The 23177-nt window shown below is 41.0% G+C and overlaps 1 long non-coding RNA gene across 1 annotated transcript; it reads left to right on the top strand.

The window, feature by feature from the left end:
- Nucleotides 1-502: 502 nt before the first annotated feature.
- On the top strand, nucleotides 503-2661 carry LOC121678362. Its single transcript, XR_006021220.1, has 3 exons — nucleotides 503-657; nucleotides 1520-1783; nucleotides 1877-2661. It is a non-coding gene; the product is annotated as an uncharacterized LOC121678362 (long non-coding RNA).
- Nucleotides 2662-23177: the final 20516 nt, after the last annotated feature.

The following is a 23177-nucleotide window of genomic DNA, read 5'->3' as shown; positions in this document are numbered from 1 at the left end:
TTATTGTCTTAAATAGATCCTAAATGTTATTGCATTTATTTTGAATAAAATATTTTGATATTTTGTGACACTTTGTGCCTGGTACTGTGACTGAAATTGATTTGGCTGTGTTTTATTTATTTCAACATGTGCATGTACACACACACACATACACACACACACACACACACACACACACACACACACAGAGAGAGAGGAGGCGCAGTAGAGATAGCATACACCTGGGTATTCCATCAACCTCGCTAAAGGCCAAACCTGGCTTATTTCAATAAGTCTCGCTAATTTTAGTGAGAATTCCGTTCCATTAATGAGGTTAACGTGAATCCCAGTTTCGTAACCATGGGAATTTATGCCACAGAACTAACCTGCTCCGTAGCAGGTTAACTTTCAAGCTAAATTAAGCTGTGTTGCAAAAAAAAAAAACAAGTAGTCGGAAAACGAGTCCAAAAAGATGGTTCCGTCAACTTTCTTAACTTTTCCCATTCATTCTCTATGGTAGTTCTTAACACTACGGATGCAATATGCTTTTGTCCACTACGCATTTTGGCGCTGTTGCGCTGTTGAGCTGCTTTTTAAAAATATTGGCAGCCATCTTTGAATCATTTGTTGTGGTCGGCGTTACTGATGACAGATATCGGACTGACTTTTTACTCTCAGGTAAGTTTGGTCTAATTACGTGCTATCCAATGAATGAAACTCGCTATATTTTTGGATACTTTGTCTGATATTCATGATTTTACGTGATAATATCTTGTTAGCGCCGTACTGACACTAGTCTAATTCTCTGCCACCAATTGGCTAGGCTAGCACCGCTTGTTTACATTCAAGTAGCTAGGTTCGATCTCTCTGAAATGCGTTTAAAATGCGATCAGACTATTGGTTTTACATGTTGAGACCTTGGAGAATGTACTGCTACTGTGTGGACTCGAAATGTAAAGTGCAAATATGCTTTAGATGCGTTAGAATATCAACCACGATTAGCATGCTAGCAGCTAAATGCATTGAAAACGAATGAGCTACCAATCGCCACTGTAAAGACCTGACGATCACTGGAAATACTTTAAAAACGTGATCAGACACCCTAGCTCACTTCTTAAGACCATATAGATGGTGTTACAACAGTTTGGAGTTGGAATTTGAGGTGTAAATATGCGTTTGAAGTGTAAACATGTCAACCGGGAATTCCATGCTAAAAACAGTGATGAATGAAAGGACTATTTTTGTTTACTACTTTTACGAGGGCTGGTGGTCTCTGTAAATGTATTTAAGCCCTCATCAGATAATCTGGCTAGCATGTTTAGACCCTTTAGATGTTTTTACTACATTGTGAAATCGAAATTCGAAGTCTAAGTATGCTTTAGATATGTAAACAGAACACCTGATTTTTTTATGTGTGTTAATGACTACACCACTATCAAACTAATAGTGATAGGCTATTATTACAACTCCAGGGATCTGTGTGTGTCTTCAAAATGGATTCTGTATGGTGTGATTTAAATTGTTTGTCTTTTCCTCGTAGAAAGTTGCGTCTGTGTCCCCCTTTAGGTTTGAGCCCTCGTCCTCCCAACTGACCCTGTGGCTCTCCGCTGCAGCAGAACTGGCCCTTGAGTACCGCCAGAAGGGGACCACTACCTAGAAGATCAAGAGGGTGGACAGGGTGTGCATGGAGGCAAGGGACACAGTGGCACTGAAAGGAGGCGACCCCAGAGCGTGATATGCGCAGGCTGATGGGTCGGGCGCCGATACAGCTGTGTGAGCTAAATCAAAGGGTACTCTCCCAATGGTAGGTCAAATGTTTTAGCCCAACGCTGTGGTCATATTCAGTTACCCGCTTTAAGGACTGTACATAAATGGTGACATTTAATTATTTCTACAGGTCCGTCAGAACACAGAGGGAGACAGAGAGGACTGTGGTGGCACCTTGACCAGGCACTGCAGACGGGCTCAGCGGGGGCGACCCAGAACCCAGCAGCATCGGCAACGTATCGTCCAGCAGCAGTGGACCCACAGCCCAGCAACAGTGGCAGTGTATCGTCTGACAGCAGCGGCCGGTTCAGCAGTGGCGGTGTATCGTCTGACATAAGCCGACCCAGGGCCCAGCAGCATCGGCAGTGTATCGTCCAACATTAGCTGACCCAGGGCCCAGCAGCATCAGCAGTGACAGCAGCGCACCCAGGATCCAGCAGCAATGGCGCTGTATCAGCAGCGGACCCAGGGCCAGCAGCAGTGTCTAACAGGCTTGTGCAAAATTCCAGAATGGAATTGAAACTGGCTCTTAAATTCCAATTTAATTCTTGAATTTCACTTTCAAATTCAAATGAATTTCACTTTCAAATTCTTGAATTTCACTTTCAAATGAGGTAGCAAACAGGAAGCAGAATTGCAATTCGAATTGTGCACAACCCTGGTGTCTAAGTGTATCGTCCAGCAGCAGCCGACCCACACACACGCACACAGGCACACACACACACACACACAGGCACACACACACACACACACACACTTTGCCTTCTTCAGCTGGTGTTCATTTAGTCATAGTATGCTGTTCTCCAATGTTCTGTAATTTTTTGTATCACTTAATATAATCCTTAATATAGTCTTACCATGTCATTGTTTTTTTTATATTATTGATGGAATGGACATTATTGTTTATTTTCGCTTTTTCCCTCATTTTCATTGCTTATTTTATTAGGCTATTGATTGAATTGTCATTGTTGTTTAGTATTGTTATTCTCCTTATTATAGTTTGACCAACATTCTAATCTGTTCCCTGTTAAATTTTAAATATTATGTTGTTTATGTGTGTGTGTGTCGCTTTGGACAAAGGCGTCTGCAAAATCCCATAACCATAACCATAACTTAAATCTTTAATTTACCAACTTTTATTACTTTTTAGAGATGATTTTATCACACACACACACACTGTCACGCACACAGGCGCACGCACACCTTCACACGCACACACACACACACAGGATTAGACACACACATGCACACACACTGCCTCTCATGCACACACACACAAAGAATGCTGTTTTTTTTTTTATCAATGTTATTCATAACTGTTTACTATCTGTAATTTATAACTTGTTCACAAATAAAATGGAACCTTGCTTCTGAAATACTACACATTGCCTTTCTTTTTTCTCCTGGAAGATATTAATGATAATTAAACAAACAAATAAGAGAATAACTGAAAAAGTACTCTCCTCTGCAATGTTGCATTATATTACTACAGTGCATGAAAATGCACTGTACTGTTCTTCCAAGGCAACAACATCAACAACAACTTATTATTATTCCGCTTACCACTTTTTCCGTACGGAATTTCTCTTGAACAGTTTAACTTAGAAACTTCGTTCAAACTTTGTAACGTAGGTCTTCAAACGGACCAAGCTGCTAAGTCTTTTCAACTTTGAAACTTTTTAAACTATTAAAGAAAAACTTTTTAAAAATCCCCATAGACTTAACATTGCCGATTGTGACATAAGTCAAAGTCAAAGTCAAAGTCAGCTTTATTGTCAATTTCTTCACATGTTCCAGACATACAAAGAGATCGAAATTACGTTTCTCACTATCCCACGGTGAAGACCAGACATATTTTACCAATTTAAGTCCACAGACAAACATAACATTCAAGTAAACAAAAAAGTAAGTAAATAAGTAAATAAGAGGGCACATATAATAATGAAAAGATAAGAGCAGCAAAATTTGGTTGAAATTGTGCATGGACAGTCAATAAAGTACTAGTGCAAAGTCAGGCCAATAAAAGGCTTGGGTAGTTCTGTTTGACCTAAGTAATAAAGAAAGTGGCATAGTGGTGCAAGTTAATACGGCCGTTAAGCAATTAGAATCCTATGGCAGGTGTTCAGGCCACCTGCAGCCTCAGGCTTTAAGCATACAATCTGGGTCAATTAAGACTACACATCCTATTCAACTGTTTCCTCTGCCCAAAACTGTTTCAAAATAAAAGTCCTCACTACAATAATCCACTGTTAAACAATGTAACCCATTAAACTACTGAACTTTTTACATTCAACTTTTAAACGGTCTACTTTTAAACTATCATTAAACTATCTATTAAACTAGCTGTCTATCAACAACTTTTAAACTATCTACTGTCTATCAACAACTTTTAAACAGTCTACTTTTAAACTATCAACTTTTATTTAGCTATGCAACCACCATGTCTATCCTAGCATCACCGTAGTAACCATCTCTGTATTATCTGTTTTAACTATACATGATATTTTACATCACAACTTTAGCATTTTCATGCACTGATAATTCCTTGGAATTGCATTTCTAGTTATTATTGCAGTATTTTACTGTGCTGAAGGAGCAGCATTTCTTCCATCAAAAACAAATGATTAAGTTATATTTTACATTTACAGTTGCAAATTTCTTTAAAGAATAATTATTTTCAATGCTTTCTACTCATTTTTTCATACTTCATAATGTTCCTGACGGGATTTGAACCTGTGCCTTTCAAGTAAATAATAAAATAGATAATGATATGCACAGGGCAGAACAAAGCTTCAATCTGATTGGCTGTTTCTCCGTTACACCTATACGCGGCTGGCCCCCGCGCACCAAGCATGGATTTACACATTCACTAGCTCCAAAGAACGTATGAAGATTATACGATTAAAAATGTTTTAACTTCACATGCGTGTGGTTCTAGGAATCGTGTTACTCTGCGTCACTTACGTTCGGTGGTGGTGTAACGTGCAGCAAGACGGCATAGGAAAGGAATTACATTCTTCCGTGATCGCAGGTTCGCTTCCCGTATGAAGGCTACATTGCTTATCACCTTGATAATGGCATTTTTAGATATAATCTTTGATGAAAGACATATGTCTACTGCTGATAAAGGGTCATGCACATTTGGTAGGCTGTTCGGTGACAGCTTTGCGGGCTATATTATAGGCTATCTGATGCAAGCCAAATGATAATTATTCAGTAGCCTAGGCAGCTAATAATTAAAACTGCTTCATGAGTCGACGATTGTTCATGAATGTCAAATCAACTGTGTGCTACACAGATTAAATACTAGGCATAAATTGAATTGAAAGCCATTGCATTTCAGATAATTTTATTTCAAACACTTTGGGACATGGGAGACAACAGGCTATTATGTTGATACTAATTTATTTTATGACCACCTACACCTAGACAATAATTTGGAGTGAACTCTTTTAATATAAGAACGTAGGCTATAGATAGTTTTGAATATATGCCAAAGTTGTTTTTGAGTTTATACTATTTTTTCATTCACTCGTTTTGTTCAAGAGTGAAGCCAATCAAACTCGCAATTGATTTCAAACCATTAGCATTGTTATTTTAAATGTAGGCCTATGCTTTCATTATCCTCCAATTTCTGTAGGCAATCTATTTTTTTCTCTCGATGTTAAATTTGATGACTTTCGATGAAAATCCTGTAGATGGCGCTTGCCTATGAACAGAAATCGTCTAGTATTGTCTTAATTTTACGACATATATCGTCTTTTCGTCAATCTACTGTTTTGGTCTACTTTTCCACCTCGTGCACGAGCAGAGATGAAGCTGAACTAAACCTCGCTTGAATAAACGAGGCCAAGATGCCGCTAACTTGAGTTAAAGGGGTGGTTCAGGATTTTGGACATAGGACCTCATTTCCAGGTAAGCAAGTGTGATATTTATCAGTGGAGACCGTTTTCAACACGTTTCATCCAGTCCTTCTAATTGCAGAGTTCGCAGGTGCTAGGCTAGCGCAAGTCAACGGTATGTGCTAGCCTGCCACTAAAAATAGTCTTACCTACTCCAAAGGACACTCGAGGTCTGGCGTTATAATTTATTTGCCTTGGGTGTACTTTGGAGTGGGTAAGACTGTTTTTAGTGGCAGGCTAGCACATACCGTTGACTTGCGCTAGCCTAGCACCTGCGAACTCTGCAACTAGAAGGACTGGATGAAACGTGTTGAAAACGGTCTCCACTGATAAATATCACACTTGCTTACTTGGAAATGAGGTCCTATGTCCAAAATCCTGAACCACCCCTTTAATGGAACGGCTTCAGCCCCAAGTGAAAGTCTACGCTAGTTCAAGCCAGGCTATTTCTGTTAAGCGCCGCCTTCATTAGTGAGGTTGATGGAATATCCCCCTGGTTCTGATCTGGCACACACACACACACACACACACAGAGGGAGAGGAGGTGCAGTACAGATAGTGTTGTGTATCTACAAAAATACGGCAATATACAATGATAGGTTATCTTTTGATCTTCCTTATTTGCTAAAAAACGGCAATATACAACGGGAGGTTATCTTTTGATCTTACTTATTTGCTAACCGAGATAGCATAGCTACAGCAGACACTGGAACTTGACCTCTCGCTTGGTCTCTTCTGAAGAGAGCGCATCACAGTGACCTCTCGCTTGGTCTCTTCTGAAGAGAGCGCACCAGAGTGACACATTTATGCAACAGCAGTGTCCAGTGAATACATAGGGTCAGACGTGGCCGCTGAGTGGAAGAGAGACCTCCCGTTAAACCATAGTGATCTTGCTACTCAATGCTTTTCAAAGGTTGACTATCACTATGTTACAAAGGCAGTGAAATATTAGACAAATGTATGCCCACCGCTTGTTAACCCATTCGTATATCAGGCTTTTACAGCCTACACTGTGCATTTTTTTTAATTCGTCAGTATTATATCATAACAAAGTTCACAGTCTGAACGTACCAGAGAAATGGTACAGCCCATTGGGGTGAGGGTTTGAAAATCGTATTTCATTAGATCATATCCGGATTTCATTAGATCATATCCTGATTAGATCATATCCTGATTTCATTAGATCATATCCCGACAAACACCGGACGTCCCCCGAACCTCATGCCGACATTCACGACGTCCCCGATTGGTCCCGAACGTCATGTTCTCTAGCAGGCGTTCCGGTGACCTTATTGACGTCCGGAGCAAGTTATCGTTTGGTTATTGCGTGACGTCCGGTGCAGGACTTTCTGGGGACGTCACCGTCAGGTCCCTCGGATGACATTTGCATTTGGTCATTTCAAATACCTCCTAAGGACCCAACAATAACGTTATACCGGGGACATGGGGGGGACGTTTGTTTATTCACACATGGCAGCGGAGTTGAGAGCGCTCTGGCTACCGCCTGCAGGACGGAGACATCACATCCATGCACAACTTCACGTTACACGTCTGGGGATGACTAAAGTATCTATCTATCTAGTCTCTAGCAGTAGCTGCATTAGCCTACCGTAGTCTAAGGCAACATATCATACAGTTTATGAGGTTGTGCGTCTATGAGCAAAGTAGAACCATATGTCTACTTTGCTCATAGACGCACAACTTCATAAACAGGGAAAAGGGTTAATGTTAAACTCAAAATGTATATGTGCTACATAACTCATGCAGACATGCTAAATTATGTAGCACATATATTTTGAGTTTAACGTTAACCCTTGTTAGCTGATGTGATGCTTGGTGTAACGTTAGCAAAGTCGCTGTTCTTATCTTCTAGCTTAGCCTACAATGCGCTTTTCTTCAGATAACTGTCATTACGTGATGCATGTAACATGCTCTAAATAGGCAGTGGTTTATTTAACGTAGTCACGTACTTATTATCTGTTTTATTTTCAGAAACACACACACGGCCGAATTGGGACTGAACCGGCTTTTGGAGCTGAATACGATGCAATAAAACTAGAGAAATGTTAAAAACAGACCACGTAGCATTTGTTTAGGGTTGTCTAGCAACAGAAGTGACTACTTAATTTGTAAAGCAAAACGATCTAGCTCTACATTGCAGAAGAATTAAGGATACTGCTTCTTCATGACTTGTTTAAATGTCATTGTAATTTATTTGACGCATGCTCGCGTTTAAAAGTGTCACGATAGCTGTCCCCGATGTTACAGCAGCTCCTTGTGGAAACAGCAAAGAGTGCACATATCCGATGAGATTTCTAACGAGGAGCAAGCTCTCTGCCTCACCAGAGCCTTACTATTTATTAATAAAACAATGATATAGAATACAAACATCAGAATCTATTTATTTCATCTTATAGTTGGCTATAAAGAGCATTCATAGCCTAGAGAAAACGATAAATTTTTCTTTATCTGCAATGTTCCAGGAAGATAGGCTTACATTTATAGTCCCTGTTTGATCACAGGTCCAAGAAAATTAGTGGATATAACGTAATGCATTCTAGTTATGTTTCATGTACTTAATTTCATGTTGAGTTTTGCTTCCCAGCATGCATTGCGATTCATTTAGTATTTTTGGCTATTATTAGTTTTTTATATTTTGAAACAATATGGTATGAACAATTTATCTTAGGCTAGCCTAGGCCTACTCTGATGATGTTTTGAACAATATGCTACGGGATATGCCCATTAAAACGTCGTATTAGTTTATTAAGAAAATGACACTGTAGATGTGAAAGCAGCACATCCTAGCCCGGTATAAATGTCCATGTCTACTCATCATTAGTGTAATGCATTCGGAGGACGTGATTTCATACATGCGTGAAAATATGAGGTGAGTAAAGTTGGTTGCGTAGTTGTAGAACAAGTCATTAATGCGTGTTCATGTTCCGTCAACCTCTCTCCTAGCAACGCTGAGATTTACAGGATGTAATACCGTATCAAATTGTGCTTCTTTTTTTTACCATTGTGGAAATATAAACGTCGCGGTGACCATTACAGGACGCCCTCTCAAAGTCTCGTGGACGTCTTTTAGACCTCCCGAACAGAGGTCCGCGGGACGTAAAGGGAACCCTACACAATGTCGAGGAGGTGACGTTCGCCAGGGGACCTTTAGGGGACGTCGCCAGCACTTTATTTTGTTTACTGGGATCCTGATTTCATTAGATCATATCCTGATTAGATCATATCCTGATTTCATTAGATCATATCCTGATTTGCTGCTATGTGATGGTATTTCATTAGATCATATCCTGATTCCATTAGATCATATCCTGATTTGCTGCTATGTGATGGTATTTCATTAGATCATATCCTGATTTGCTGCTATGTGATGGTAAAACTGCATTTAATTACATGCAATATTGGATAACATTACATTTTATTACATTTTTTTCAGTACCCCCCAAACTATTATTTTCATCCCTTTTGGGAGGGTCCAAGTCTCATCTAGGGGGGTCGGACCCCCCTTACCCCCCGTAATTCAAACAATGGTCAGGGGTCACACATCAAATACATTTTACACACACACACACACACATACAGAGAGAGAGAGAGAGGAGGCACAGTACAGATAGCATACACCTGGTTCTGATCTGATACACACACACACACACACACTTTGAGAACTTTGAGTGCCGTTGTAAGTGATTCTGAATGCATGCTTTGCATGGTATTAAGTGATTCTGAATGCATGCTTTGCATAGTATTAAGTGATTCTGAATGCATGCTTTGCATAGCATCACGTTTTCCAACATGTAGAAACAAGACAGACACACCGGATGAGAGCCATTATAAACTGTATCCATATCATGTGACTATATACATATATTTTCACCTTTTTCAGTTAGTATGTTTTATTGATATTCATAATCACCTGTACATAGTGATAATAAACTATATCACACTATTTTCACATTTAAAACCAGCAAGCTGTGTATTTGTAATCAATGTTATTCCACCATTTACCATCCCATATTATGATGCAGGGGAGTATTGTTGCGCTCAGATGATCTAGAGTTTAGCAAGGTGCGTTTAAGCCAAGAGTTGAAGAGGAGTAGTTCGCACACGGAAAGAAATGACTTAAACAAAGTCTACAGAAAGGAGTTTTTACATTTAATTCACACTGTGAGCATTGAGAATAGCCGGACGGCTGAAACGTCTGCTCTTGCTCCCAAAATTAAATGTAAAAACTCCTTTCTGTAGACTTTGTTTAAGTCATTTCTTTCAGTGTGCGAACTACTCCTCTCTCTCTCCATCCCATATTATTCCATTCCATTTCCCATTTCATATTATTCCATGATAATATAAAGCAGTCTGTTTGAAGCCATTATGTATCACGCCTGGTTGAAGATGGGTAGGGGGCATTTAAGAGATCTGGCTCAAGATGGGTAGGGAGCAATTTAAGCGAACCAGTGAGATAAGATAGGTAACAGACAGTTACAGAACTGTCCCAGAGAGTAGAGAGTAGGTAACACACCGTCCCAGAGAGTCAGACAGTTACAGAACTGTCCCAGAGTATAGGTAACAGACCGTTACAGAACTGTCCCAGAGAGTAGGTAACAGACGCAGGAGTAGTCTGGATCCCGTCCTGTTCTGGTTGTGATGTGATCTGGGTCTAGTGAAGCAGTGAGGGGACACAGCGAGGAGAGGGTTCAGATCAGGGGTTCAGTTCAGAGGTTCAGATCAGGGGTTCAGTTCAGAGGTTCAGATCAGGGGTTCAGTTCAGGGGTTCAGTTCAGAGGTTCAGCATGCTCAGGGGTGCATTCAAGCATGTTAGGTTCTGGATGGGAACGTGGATGGAACGTTGGCATAAATCCCAGTGTCTCCTGGGTCCACCTGTCTGGGCGACTGGCGACCAAAAAAAGGACTTCTAAAAAGAAAGAAAACGGCATTTGATTTTCATAGAGAAATTGACCATGTGACAAAACTTTACCATGTGACAGAACTTTATCATGTGACAGAACTTTACCATGTGACTGAATATTACAAGCACACACCCATACTGCATTAGAATACACTGGTGTTGATTATCAGGATGATACTCAAATTATACACAACAAATGATGCGTAGAGTGTTACTTAGCAGTCAAAGTTCAGGATTCAGCAAAATAATTCAGCCAAGCTTCAATATGCGTAGCAGAACTAAACAGTGTTTTAAACGTCATGTGCGTTGTCATGGCGGTTGGGACCTGCACAGGAAATGTTTCAAAAGTGTTGTCATGTTTCATTTCAGTATTGTCACATTTCAGGCATTGTTTACACAATAAACTCAGCTAAGCTCAATTTCCTCTTTAAAAGGAAGTAGCAGTTTTTTTTTCACTTCAGTGTAAATGTCTTTCTTCTCTTAGTTGTATTTATTATTTCCTGCTGAATTTGCATAGATAGCTGTTTAATTTCAAGGTATTTCATAGATAGCTGTTAGGGTTAGGGTTAGAGCTGTTTAATTTCAGGGTATTTAGCTGTTTCATTTCAGGGTATTTCATAGATAGCTGTTTAATTTCAGGGTGTTTCATAGATAGCTGTTTAATTTCAGGGTATTTCATAGATAGCTGTTTAATTTCAGGGTATTTCATAGATAGCTGTTAGGGTTAGAGCTGTTTAATTTCAGGGTATTTCATAGATAGCTGTTAGGGTTAGAGCTGTTTCATTTCAGGGTATTTCATAGATAGCTGTTTCATTTCAGGGTATTTCATAGATAGCTGTTAGGGTTAGAGCTGTTTAATTTCAGGGTATTTCGTAGATAGCTGTTTAATTTCAGGGTATTTCATAGATAGCTGTTAGGGTTAGAGCTGTTTCATTTCAGGGTATTTCATACGGAAGGATTTAAGAGAAGCCTCTGAATAAAAGCAGTGCTAAATGAAAGGGAAGCCGTTATGACTTTACAGCTGAATGGAGGAGCTCTATGAGTTAATTATTATGAGGAAACGTGTGGTTTGGTAAAAGAACAATGGAGCATACCAAACACCCTGCCTTCCTTTACGCCTCCAAACACCACACTCCTCTAAACACCATGCCTTCCTTTACGCCTCCAAACACGCCTCCAAACACCACACTCCTCTAAACACCATGCCTTCCTTTACGCCTCCAAACACCACACGCCTCTAAACACCACACGCCTCCAAACACCACACTCCTCCAAACACCACACGCCTCCAAACACCACACGCCTCCAAACACCACACGCCTCTAAACACCACACGCCTCCAAACACCACACGCCTCCAAACACCACACTCCTCTAAACCAAACACCACACGCCTCTAAACACCACACGCCTCTAAACACCACACGCCTCCAAACACCCTGCCTTCCTACACGCCTCCAAACACCACACTCCTCTAAACACCACACGCCTCTAAACACCACACGCCTCTAAACACCACACGCCTCCAAACACCACACTCCTCCTACACGCCTCCAAACACCACACGCCTCTAAACACCACACGCCTCTAAACACCACACGCCTCCAAACACCACACTCCTCCTACACGCCTCCAAACACCACACGCCTCTAAACACCACACGCCTCTAAACACCACACTCCTCTAAACACCACACGCCTCTAAACACCACACGCCTCTAAACACCATGCCTTCCTTTACGCCTCCAAACACCACACGCCTCCAAACACCACACGCCTCTAAACACCACACTCCTCTAAACACCACACGCCTCCAAACACCACACTCCTCCTACACGCCTCCAAACACCACACGCCTCTAAACACCACACGCCTCTAAACACCACACGCCTCTAAACACCACACGCCTCCAAACACCACACGCCTCCAAACACCCTGCCTTCCTTTACGCCTCCAAACACCACACTCCTCCAAACACCACACGCCTCTAAACACCACACGCCTCCAAACACCACACTCCTCCAAACACCACACGCCTCTAAACACCACACTCCTCCAAACACCACACGCCTCCAAACACCACACGCCTCTAAACACCACACGCCTCCAAACACCACACTCCTCTAAACACCACACGCCTCTAAACACCACACGCCTCTAAACACCACACGCCTCCAAACACCCTGCCTTCCTACACGCCTCTACTGGTTTTGGTCTGGCATTTTCAGTCAATGTCTGGATCTGCTTCTTCCTGATGATGAGTGATAACGAAACAAGTTAAGGGCATCTTTATTTCGGAGTTTTAGTCAGTGGACTTAGGAGGAACCCAGTAGTGAATTGATAAGTGAATCATTGTCGGAAAAGATAATATCAACACCCCAATGTCTGTTGGTTTGGTGGATTCCACAGGTTGTTCAGCTTCCAGATGTGCTAGACTGCCAGAGGGCTATCTGGGAGAGATAACTGATCATCTGATAAAGCACCTGTACAGGGTGAGGTGATGAACTACACACACAGGGTGAGGTGGTGAACTACACACACACAGGGTGAGGTGGTGAATTACACACACAGGGTGAGGTGGTGAACTGCACAGGGTGAGGTGGTGAACTACACACACAGGGTAAGGTGGGAGTGGATAACTGATAATCTGATAAAGCACCTGCAGGGTGAAGTGGTGAACTGCTCCAGTCTCCAGGTGTGGCCCCTATACCCACCCTCACCTGCCCAGAACTGACCTTTGGCCCCCACTGGCGCTTACTGGGGCTTGCAACCCGGTCCCTACGTGAGGAGGGGGTCCTCCTGCCTGGTAATTCTCATAGATGTGTTCCGAAGGGGCAGGAGGGTAAGTGAAGGCAGCAACAGGGGGGTAGTCCTGGATGACAGGGGGGTAGTCCTGGACGACTTTTGGGGCATCTTCCCTCGGCCCTACGGCTTCACACTGGCTGGACCTGAAGTGACACCAGACGATGGCCAGCACCACAGCAGTGCTGGTCAGGATCGCTAACGGCAACCCCACAGACAGGCCCACAATCAGTGGCACAGACGAGCTGCCCGTAGAGTTGCCCTGGGGTGTGTGGTCCGTTGAGGTCTGGGACGGCAAACAGGAAGAATAATATTTAAACTAGAAATACAATTCCAAGGAATTACCAGTGCATGAAAATGCTAAAGTTGTGATGTAAAATATCATGTATAGTTAAAACAGATAATACAGAGATAGTTACTACGGTGATGCTAGGATAGACATGGTGGTTGCATAGCTTAATAAAAGTTGATAGTTTAAAAGTAGACTGTTTAAAAGCTGAATGTAGATAGTTTAAAAGTTGTTGATAGACAGTAGATAGTTTAAAAGTTGTTGATAGACAGTAGATAGTTTAAAAGTTGTTGATAGGCAGCTAGTTTAATAGATAGTTTAATGATAGTTTAATAGATAGTTTAAAAGTAGACTGTTTAAAAGTTGAAGGTAAATAGTTTAAAAGTTGTTGACAGACTGGAAGTTTAATGAATGTTGATATTCAAATAGTTTAATGGCTGTGTATAGGTAGATATTTGACGATAACTGAAAGTTGGAATGGCTCTAATGTTTGCTAGCAGTTATGCTAAGATTTTTAACTATGGTAACCATGCTACTTAGCTAATGTTTTATAGCAGTGCTAGCAATGCTAACATGCTAACCATGCTACTTAGCCAACGTTTTCTAGCAGTTTAATGAATGTTGATATTCAAATAGTTTAATGGGTGTGTATAGGTAGATATTTGACGATAACTGAAAGTTGGAATGGCTCTAATGTTTGCTAGCAGTTATGCTAAGATTTTTAACTATGCTAACCATGTTACTTAGCTAATGTTTTATAGCAGTGTTAGCAATGCTAACATGCTAACCATGTTACTTAGCTAACGTTTTCTAGCAGTTTTGCTAAACATGCTAACTATGCTAGCAATGCTACTTAGCTAACTTAACTAATGTTTTCTAGCAGTTTTGCTAAACATGCTAACTATGTTAGCAATGCTAACTAGCATGCTAACAATGTTAACATCCTAACTTTCCATTATGTGACTTAGCTAACCTAACTAATCATTTTTAGTAGTTATGCTAACCAGAGAATGAGAAAGGGGAGAACTGCCACTCTCGGAAAACTTCCGGTTTCTGAACTGGTTGCAGTTCCTTCTGTGGTTCCACATGAGGGCGCTCGTCCACGAGTGTAGAATGCATGGAGGTCTATGGAGCTGTACCCCTCAAAATCCACTTTATTCGGGATATAATTTTTTTTCAAGTAATTTGTATTCGAAAGGGGAGGCAAAGAAAATACACTTGGTTGAGTATTATATTTTTTAAAGTCACTTAATTGTTCTTAAAAGCCTTTCAAATGTGTCAATGACGTCATTCATTAGCACAATGCTAGCGTGTTATGTGCAACAACGACCCAACCTGTAAGAAATCAAAAGGACATAAGTACTCGTTCATTCAACTTTTGACCTATAACCCATGTTGAAGTTATACAAACTACAATCAAATCTGAGATTTGTCAACGACAATCAGGTGAAAGAGACAATTTTAGCCGTCTAGCTCCATTGACTCCCATTCATTCTGCACTCATGGCGATCGCCCCCAGTGGAATTCTGGTGGAACTGCATCCAAAATTCGGTACAATGGGACTTAATACGGAGTGGCAAGGTTCTCCGTAGACAGGCTCTGTGCTAACTATGCTAACTAGCATGCTAACTATGTGACTTAGCTAACCTAGCTAATCATTTTTAGCAGTTATGCTAACTAGCATGCTAACCATGTTACTTAGCTAATCATTTTTAGCAGTTTTGCTAAAAATGCTAACTAGCATGCTAACTATGCTAACCATATTACTTAGCTAACTTAGCTAATCATTTTTAGCAGTTTTGCTAAAAATGCTAACTAACATGCTAACTAGCTACAGTGGGTAGGAGTCATAGTCGATGACAAGTAACAGTTACAATGGCTGAACAGTTAAAAAGTTCAGTAGTTTAAAGGGTTAAATTGTTTAATAGTGAAATATTGTAGTGAGGACTTTTATTTTGAAACAGTTTTGGCAGAGGAAGCAGTTGAACAGGATGTGTAGTCTTAATAGGGCCAGTTTGTATGCTTAAAGCCTGAGACTGGCAGTTGATCCAGGTGACCTGAACACCTGCCATAGGATTCTAATTGCTTAACGGCCGTATTATGATGTCACAATCGGCAATGTTAAGTCTATGGGGATTTTTAAAAAGTTTTTCTTTAATAGTTTAAAAAGTATAAAAGTTTCAAAGTTGAAAAGTCATACCAACCCGATCTGTTTGAAGACCTACGTTACAAAGTTTGAATGAAGTTTCTAAGTTAAACTGTTCAAGAGAAATTGCGTACGGAAAAAGTGGTAAGCGGAATAATAATAATAAGAAGAAGTAGAAGAAGTTGCCTAGGAAGAACAGTACAGTGCATTTTCATGCACTGTAATAAATATGTTGCAACAACTCAACAACATAAATAACATAATGGTAAATGTATTTAAAATCGAAACCTCTAATCTGAATGTTACACACAATACATTCTGTAAAGTGCTTGAAAGAACAACAACAAACAAACAGTTATTAATGTACAATATCAGGACATTTACAGTAAGCAGCACAACAACAACAAACAAACAGTTATTAATGTACAATATCAGGACATTTACAGTAAGCAGCACAACAACAACAACAAACAAACAAACAGTTATTAATGTACAATATCAGGACATTTACAGTAAGCAGCACAACAACATCAACAACAAACAAACAGTTAATGTACAATATCAGGTAATTTAAGCATGACAAGGTATAAGTACAATATCACAACATTTAAGCAGCATGGCAAGGTACATAAGTACAATATCACGACATTTAAGCAGCATGGCAAGGTACAATATCAGGAACCGTATGCATGGCAAGGTTCGTTTTCTGATAGATCTCACCATGACAGGTGCTGCGGTATGTTCAGTTGCCATTGCTCTTGGTCTACTGACAGCGTGACGGCCTTCTGCACTAAGTGACCGATATACTAATGACACAGAGGCAGAAAGCTACTGCGGATGGGGAAACTGCTTCCCTTTGTGTGTGTGTAATAGCCTGCAGTTGCTGAAAGTAGACAGCCTGCACCTTCCTGTTATTAAGACAACGCCGATAGGAGAAGTCTGATGAGAGAGATTTCAGTCACAAGATGGTTGAGTTTGATACTGTTCTCTTGTGAAAGCACAATCGAGGGAACCTGGGCCATGCAAGCCTGCCAGCTCTCACACTCTGACAGTGATACTCATGCAACTGACCAGGTTACTTGCCACATTGAACAATGTCTAACAGGCGCCCAAGAGCCACCATTGGCCATGGAAGTACTACTGATGGGCTCTTTGTTTTTGTCTGTGTGAGGCACTTTGACTATAGCCACTGAGCTGGGGAATGTGTTGCGTATTAATACATTTAATGTTATATATTAATACACTTAGCTTACCATTATGGGTTTTAGAACAAGCTTGCAGAACATCTGGTTGTCTCTCTTAGGCACATTCTCAGTGCTTCTAGAGAGATCATCATCAGTGTTGTTCATTTACACTGAAGTGCTCTATACTCAGACTTTCCAAAATGCAGGAAGTGTTTGGATGGCGTCAGAGGATGAGTAAGGTGTGTGTCCACTGCTGAGGGATCCTTCAACTGCCACAGCACTGACTGTAATAGAGGAATTCCCCAAAGTGCTCAAACAGGGAGATGATGTGATCACACAGCTGACTCAGTTCATGTTGCTTTTCTGCCAAAGCACTGTCCTGCTACAATATGTTGGATTCAAAGCACTGTCCTTCTGCTACAATATGTTGGATTCAAAGCACTGTCCTTCTGCTACAATATGTTGGATTCAAAGCACTGTCCTTCTGCTACAATATGTTGGATTCAAAGCACTGTCCTGCTACAATATGTTGGATTCAAAGCACTGTCCTGCTACAATATGTTGGATTCAAAGCACTGTCCTATGTTTGATTCAAAACTCTTTCTTTCTTTCTCACAAACATCAGACAGACAGCTTCTCTGAGCCAGAACTTCTAAGCTCGGCTTTACTGTACAATAAAGTGTAAGTATTAGAGCGCCCCCCTGTGGGCAATACGAGATATGTAGTAGACACAAGCACTCACTCTAATGCTGCACTCTCCTCTCAACACAAGCACTCACTCTAATGCTGCACTCACTCTAATGCTGCACTCTGCTCTCAACACAAGCACTCACTCTAATGCTGCACTCACTCTAATGCTGCACTCTGCTCTCACTTGATTAACTTGATTAATAGCCCAAGCTTTTATTTGCTTCAATTCTAGAACTCAACCACATATTCAAACTTTATGACCACCAAAGGTAGGAAGTCACCACTTTCTTTCGCCTCTGATACTGATACTAGTAAATATGGCTGGACGATTTGGGATAGCTCTTTTTACTCAAAAAGTGCCAATAGTTGGTGCTCGTTCTATTTGTAACAATTGTCTTAACTCACAGGCTCATCAACGATGGTAGGCCTGACTCCTCCGAACTTTATACACTTGGTGGGATCAGCATGGGCAGCAGCTGCAAAGCCACATCTCATTTCTCTGCAACATAAATATTTAAAACAACTACAGGTAAATACTCTAACATGGATTAAGTTAGAACAAGATGGCTTATAGCAGGGCCTCTTTTCAGGGGTGCTCAAGCACACCTAAATCTAATCTCAACACACTTAAACATAACAACAATAACCTCTTCAACACTTTTGTAAGGTGTTGTATGTAAATTTCCCCCCTAAAGGTCTCATCCAAGAATAAAAAACCCTGCTTATTGCTGACCTTTGAGTCGTCATGTAGTCAAGTTTACATTCAAATTCTGCAGCCAGCTTCAGTTATATACAGAATCAAACCATTTTTTAAAAATAAAATATACCTGCTGAGAGGTTGTCTATGTACATGAGTGTCTGCAGTCTTCTCCTTCCTGGCCATGCAAATTTATTTTTCAGAAAAGAACAGGTTCCATTTCTCTGCTAACTTGCTGGAGGACTCTGGATGCAAAACCGAAATCTACCTGCAGAAAAACAGAACATTTTTCAAACTCCATACACCCCTGCTGAAAAAAACACAGGGTTCTCACACACACACAATTCAACAAGTTCAGACGCTCACACGCCACACCTTGCATTTCTCACGCAGAAATATTACTAGGGATGTCAAGGTATCTGCGTAATTATTAGAGGACGCGCAGGGATACGAGAGGATATCTCTCTGGGTTCAGAACTAGCGCACCCCTCATCAGCAAAATCAAAAAAAATAAATAGCCACCGACATCCAATCAAAAAATAGTGTTCGTTGTATCCGGGTAAAATTCCAAAATAGGACATCCCCTCCCTGCAACCACGTTATGTTTGTGCGCTTATGGTTACACGTTTAAGATGTCAAAACTGCACCAAAATTATTTTTATTCAGAAATTCAACTGTCATTTTGGTAAACCAGCCTACTTATGGCACTTTAACAGTGTGTGTAAATAAGGCCTTTCTACGAACACTTGTAACGCTGTAGGCCTACTTTATGGCAAAAATATTTTCCTATTTATAAACTAAGCTAAACTGTCAGTCATTAAGAAAACATAATGAAGTGTCGTTGTAGCTTTGTGTAACCCAGACATCAGCAACGTTCATTTTATACGACCAATAACTCTCGTGGCTGCCTGTCCCTGTCGTCACGGCTGCAACTTTCACACTCGTTTGTGCTTTTTAGCGGCGTGTTCATCAGGTCCCGGGACACCCGTCTGAGCCTCCATGGATGGACCATGTCAACAATGAATGAAATTAGCTTATTATCAATGAGTGTTATCAATTTGAGCGAGTATACTACACATACATTTTTTTTCTAAAGATACAGGACTGCTGCAATGAGCGGCCAACCACCATAATGTAATAGCAACCCAAAATAATGAACTTGCTGTCCTTGGTTGATCCAATGGTTCAGTGGCAATAGGCTACTCAAGTGAAAAAAGCAATTAGCCTAATAAATAAAATATTTGTCTCACTCAGTACATATATCTCGTAAATTGGTGAGCCATAGAATATCCCACCGTCAAGATTTTTAAGTGTGCTTGCAAAGCAGCACACTTATTGTTCTTAAGTTTTATTATTATTCCCATCTCCCTAATTTTTTGTCAGCTCTAGCGCCTAGGCCCTTTGAGACAGAGACACCGTTCCAACTTTAAAACGTCCGGTCAGTACCGGTGTAAGTTGATCGCGAAGATGAAGTCAAGTGGGCGTGTCGTTCGTCCGCCATATTGGATTGAACAGAAAGCGAAACTAAATTTTCACAGGTCACAAATTTGGTCCGAACGCCACAAAACTTGACATACATTATCCTTGGACCAAGCCTCACAAAAGTTACCAGAAGGATTTTTGATTTTCGAAAGCGTTTGCCCATCACAGTCAAACGAAATCGGCGGCGAAGCTCCGAAACAATAAGTCGTCCATATCTCAGGAACACTGTCACATATCGAATTATATTTTATTTTGTATTTGAACTCGGGACTCCAATGTGAGGGTGCATAAGCTAAAAAAAAAAGAGAAAACATTCCAAAAGTTTCCATCATTTGGCAAACCACCCATCCATATTTGGTAACTATTACCTTTCACATTTGCAGTTGAACTACTATCACAATGCCTTCCAAGTATGCACAATGTCTCCGGGCAACCTAATCATAAAATCCTTGCTCTGCCATGGGATAGTATGGACTTACAAACTGAAATGGTAAGGAGAACATTAGCTATTTATTGCTGACGTAGTACAGTTATTTTCACATTGACGGTATTCAAACTAAATTTTTCATTATTGTTAAATATCATGATGGGAGAGTATTATTAAAAATGTTACAAGTATGCAAATGCATATGTTTACGGGAAATTAGGTTTTACTGGGTTGTTTTGTTGTAAAGACATGCAAGGCATTCTGGGCTGTAATGAACAGTGGTCGGCAGCACTCCATAGGCTACGTATTAATATGAATAGGTGTTTCTGTAAACCTAGGGACAATAAACAGCCATCTCTGTTACAAAAACGAGCTGGTAATCGCTCATTGAAGAGGGAACTGTGATAAAAAGATTGTTTTCCTAAAAGCATGGTGTTGACAAAAGAATAAGCAGGAAATGCCACGTTTATCTTAAATAGCCTACTGAACGCTAGGTGGCAACGTTGTATTACATTTCACTAAATGCGGTGGAATTAGTGTGAGCTTCACAAGGAAAGAAGGTGCAAATATTATGTAATTTATCATGGGAAATTATTGGAAATGTTATTTCTTGTTTATTCTAATGGCAAACTACACACATCCATTTGTAATCACACGTACACATTTAATACTGGAAGACTGTCTATTCGTTTATTTGATGTTGCTTAGCAACGGGGACAGACTTCAGAGCAAAGATTCTAGAACAAACTTATTTTAGTAAATGGTGCACTCATCTTAGTACATAATGCACTTACTTTATTAAATTCTACACACAAGCAAAACATTTTAGTGAGTGAGTCCCCCCCCCCAAATCTCACTCCAAGCTGAGCTCAGGCCACCAGCTGGATATGCTGGCGTGACCATCTGAGGATGTTGGTCATGCTGGTTTGACCAGCCTGTTTGGGATACAGCTGGTGCAAGATGGTCATGCTGGTGACCAGCCTGTCAACCCTGCTGAAAAAAACAGCCTGACCAGCTAAAGGTGGTTTGCTGGTTGACCAGCTTGTTTGACCACCCTATGAAGGTTGACCAGCTAGACCAGCAACTCTCTTGCGAAAACATACCTTCAGCTGGTTTACCCACCTAATGATGGTAATTCAGCTGGTTTTGCTTGTCGTACCACCTCAAGCTGGTCATTTTAGCTGGTGTTGCTGGTCTACACTGCTGGTTTAACTGGCCATGCCAGCTTATGTTGGTCATTCTAGCAAACCAGTTATCTGTTAAGCGATCATTTGTTTAGCGATCATCTGTTTAGCGATTACTCCTCTGTTTAGCGATCATCTGTTTAGCAATTGCTCATCTGTTTAGCGATTACTCCTCTGTTTAGCGATCATCTGTTTAGCGATTGCTCATCTGTTTAGTGATTACTCCTCTGTTTAGCGATTGCTCATCTGTTAAGCGATCATCTGTGTAGCGATCATCTGTTTAGTGATTACTCCTCTGTTTAGCGATTGCTCCTCTGTTTAGCGATAATCTGTTTAGCGATCATCTCTTTAGTGATTACTCCTCTGTTTAGGAATTGCTCCTCTGTTTAGCAATCATCTGTTTAGTGATTACTCCTCTGTTTAGCAATCATCTGTTTAGCGATTGCTCCTCTGTTTAGCGTTTGCTCCTCTGTTTAGCGATCATCTGTTTAGCGATTGCTCCGTTTAGCGATCATCTGTTTAGCGATTGCTCCTCTGTTTAGCGATTGCTCCTGTGTTTAGCGATTGCTCCTCTGTTTAGCGATAATCTGTTTAGCGATCATCTCTTTAGTGATTACTCCTCTGTTTAGCAATTGCTCCTCTGTTTAGCAATCATCTGTTAAGCGATCATTTGTTTAGCGATTACTCCTCTGTTTAGCGATTGCTCATCTGTTTAGCGATTACTCCTCTGTTTAGCGATCATCTGTTTAGCGATTACTCCTCTGTTTAGCGATCATCTGTTTAGCGATTGCTCCTCTGTTTAGCGATTGCTCCTCTGTTTAGCGTTTGCTCCTCTGTTTAGCGATCATCTGTTTAGCGATTGCTCCTCTGTTTAGCGATTGCTCCGTTTAGCGATCATCTGTTTAGCGATTGCTCCTCTGTTTAGCGATTGCTCCTGTGTTTAGCGATTGCTCCTCTGTTTAGCGATTACTCCTCTGTTTAGTGATTGCTCCTCTGTTTAGCGATTACTTCTCTGTTTAGCGATTACTTCTCTGTTTAGCGATCATCTGTTTAGCGATTGCTCCTCTGTTTAGCGATCATCTGTTTAGCGATTACTTCTCTGTTTAGCAAGACAGAGATAAAAGACTGCTAAGGCGGCAGACCGGCCCCTCTGGTCATCTGGCCCTGTAGCTCTCAACACACACTGTGTCTCTCCCCAGCGTTTTGACCTGCATGTGCTGCAGTTGGCCAGAATAATAGGCTTTAATTGAGCCTGGGATATGGCAAAGTTTTAGGCCTTTCAGACGGATTTAAAAAGAACTGAAATCCCAGGTCCATTAGTGGAATACTATAATACACATGATGGGGGGGGGGGGGGGGGGGGGGGGGTGGGCTGGGTCCTCTCTCACTCTCACTAATGTCCCTGATGTGGCCCAATAAAAGATGGCTCCTCTTATCTCTAGTTCTGCTTTAAATGATCTGAGCCAATTCTTTCTTTTTTAATGAAAGCACTGTTTTTCACCCTCATCACTGGTCGTTACAGGTTTAATGAAAGCACTGTTCTTTCACCCTCGTCACTGGTTTAATACACTGTAGCCCAATGCAGAGCTCAGCACTGTAGCCCAAAGAGCAGCCTGAATGCTGAGCTCAGCACACAGCTCCTGTCATGGGACCAGTAACACATTCAGCTCCTGTCATGGGACTAGTAACACATTCAGCTCCTGTGCTCC

This window comes from Alosa sapidissima, chromosome 12 (assembly GCF_018492685.1).
Source record: "Alosa sapidissima isolate fAloSap1 chromosome 12, fAloSap1.pri, whole genome shotgun sequence".
In the NCBI taxonomy this organism is placed as follows: Eukaryota; Metazoa; Chordata; class Actinopteri; order Clupeiformes; family Clupeidae; genus Alosa; species Alosa sapidissima.
Note: the sequence above shows the minus strand (reverse complement) of the source record. Positions and strands in the feature narration are given on the sequence as shown.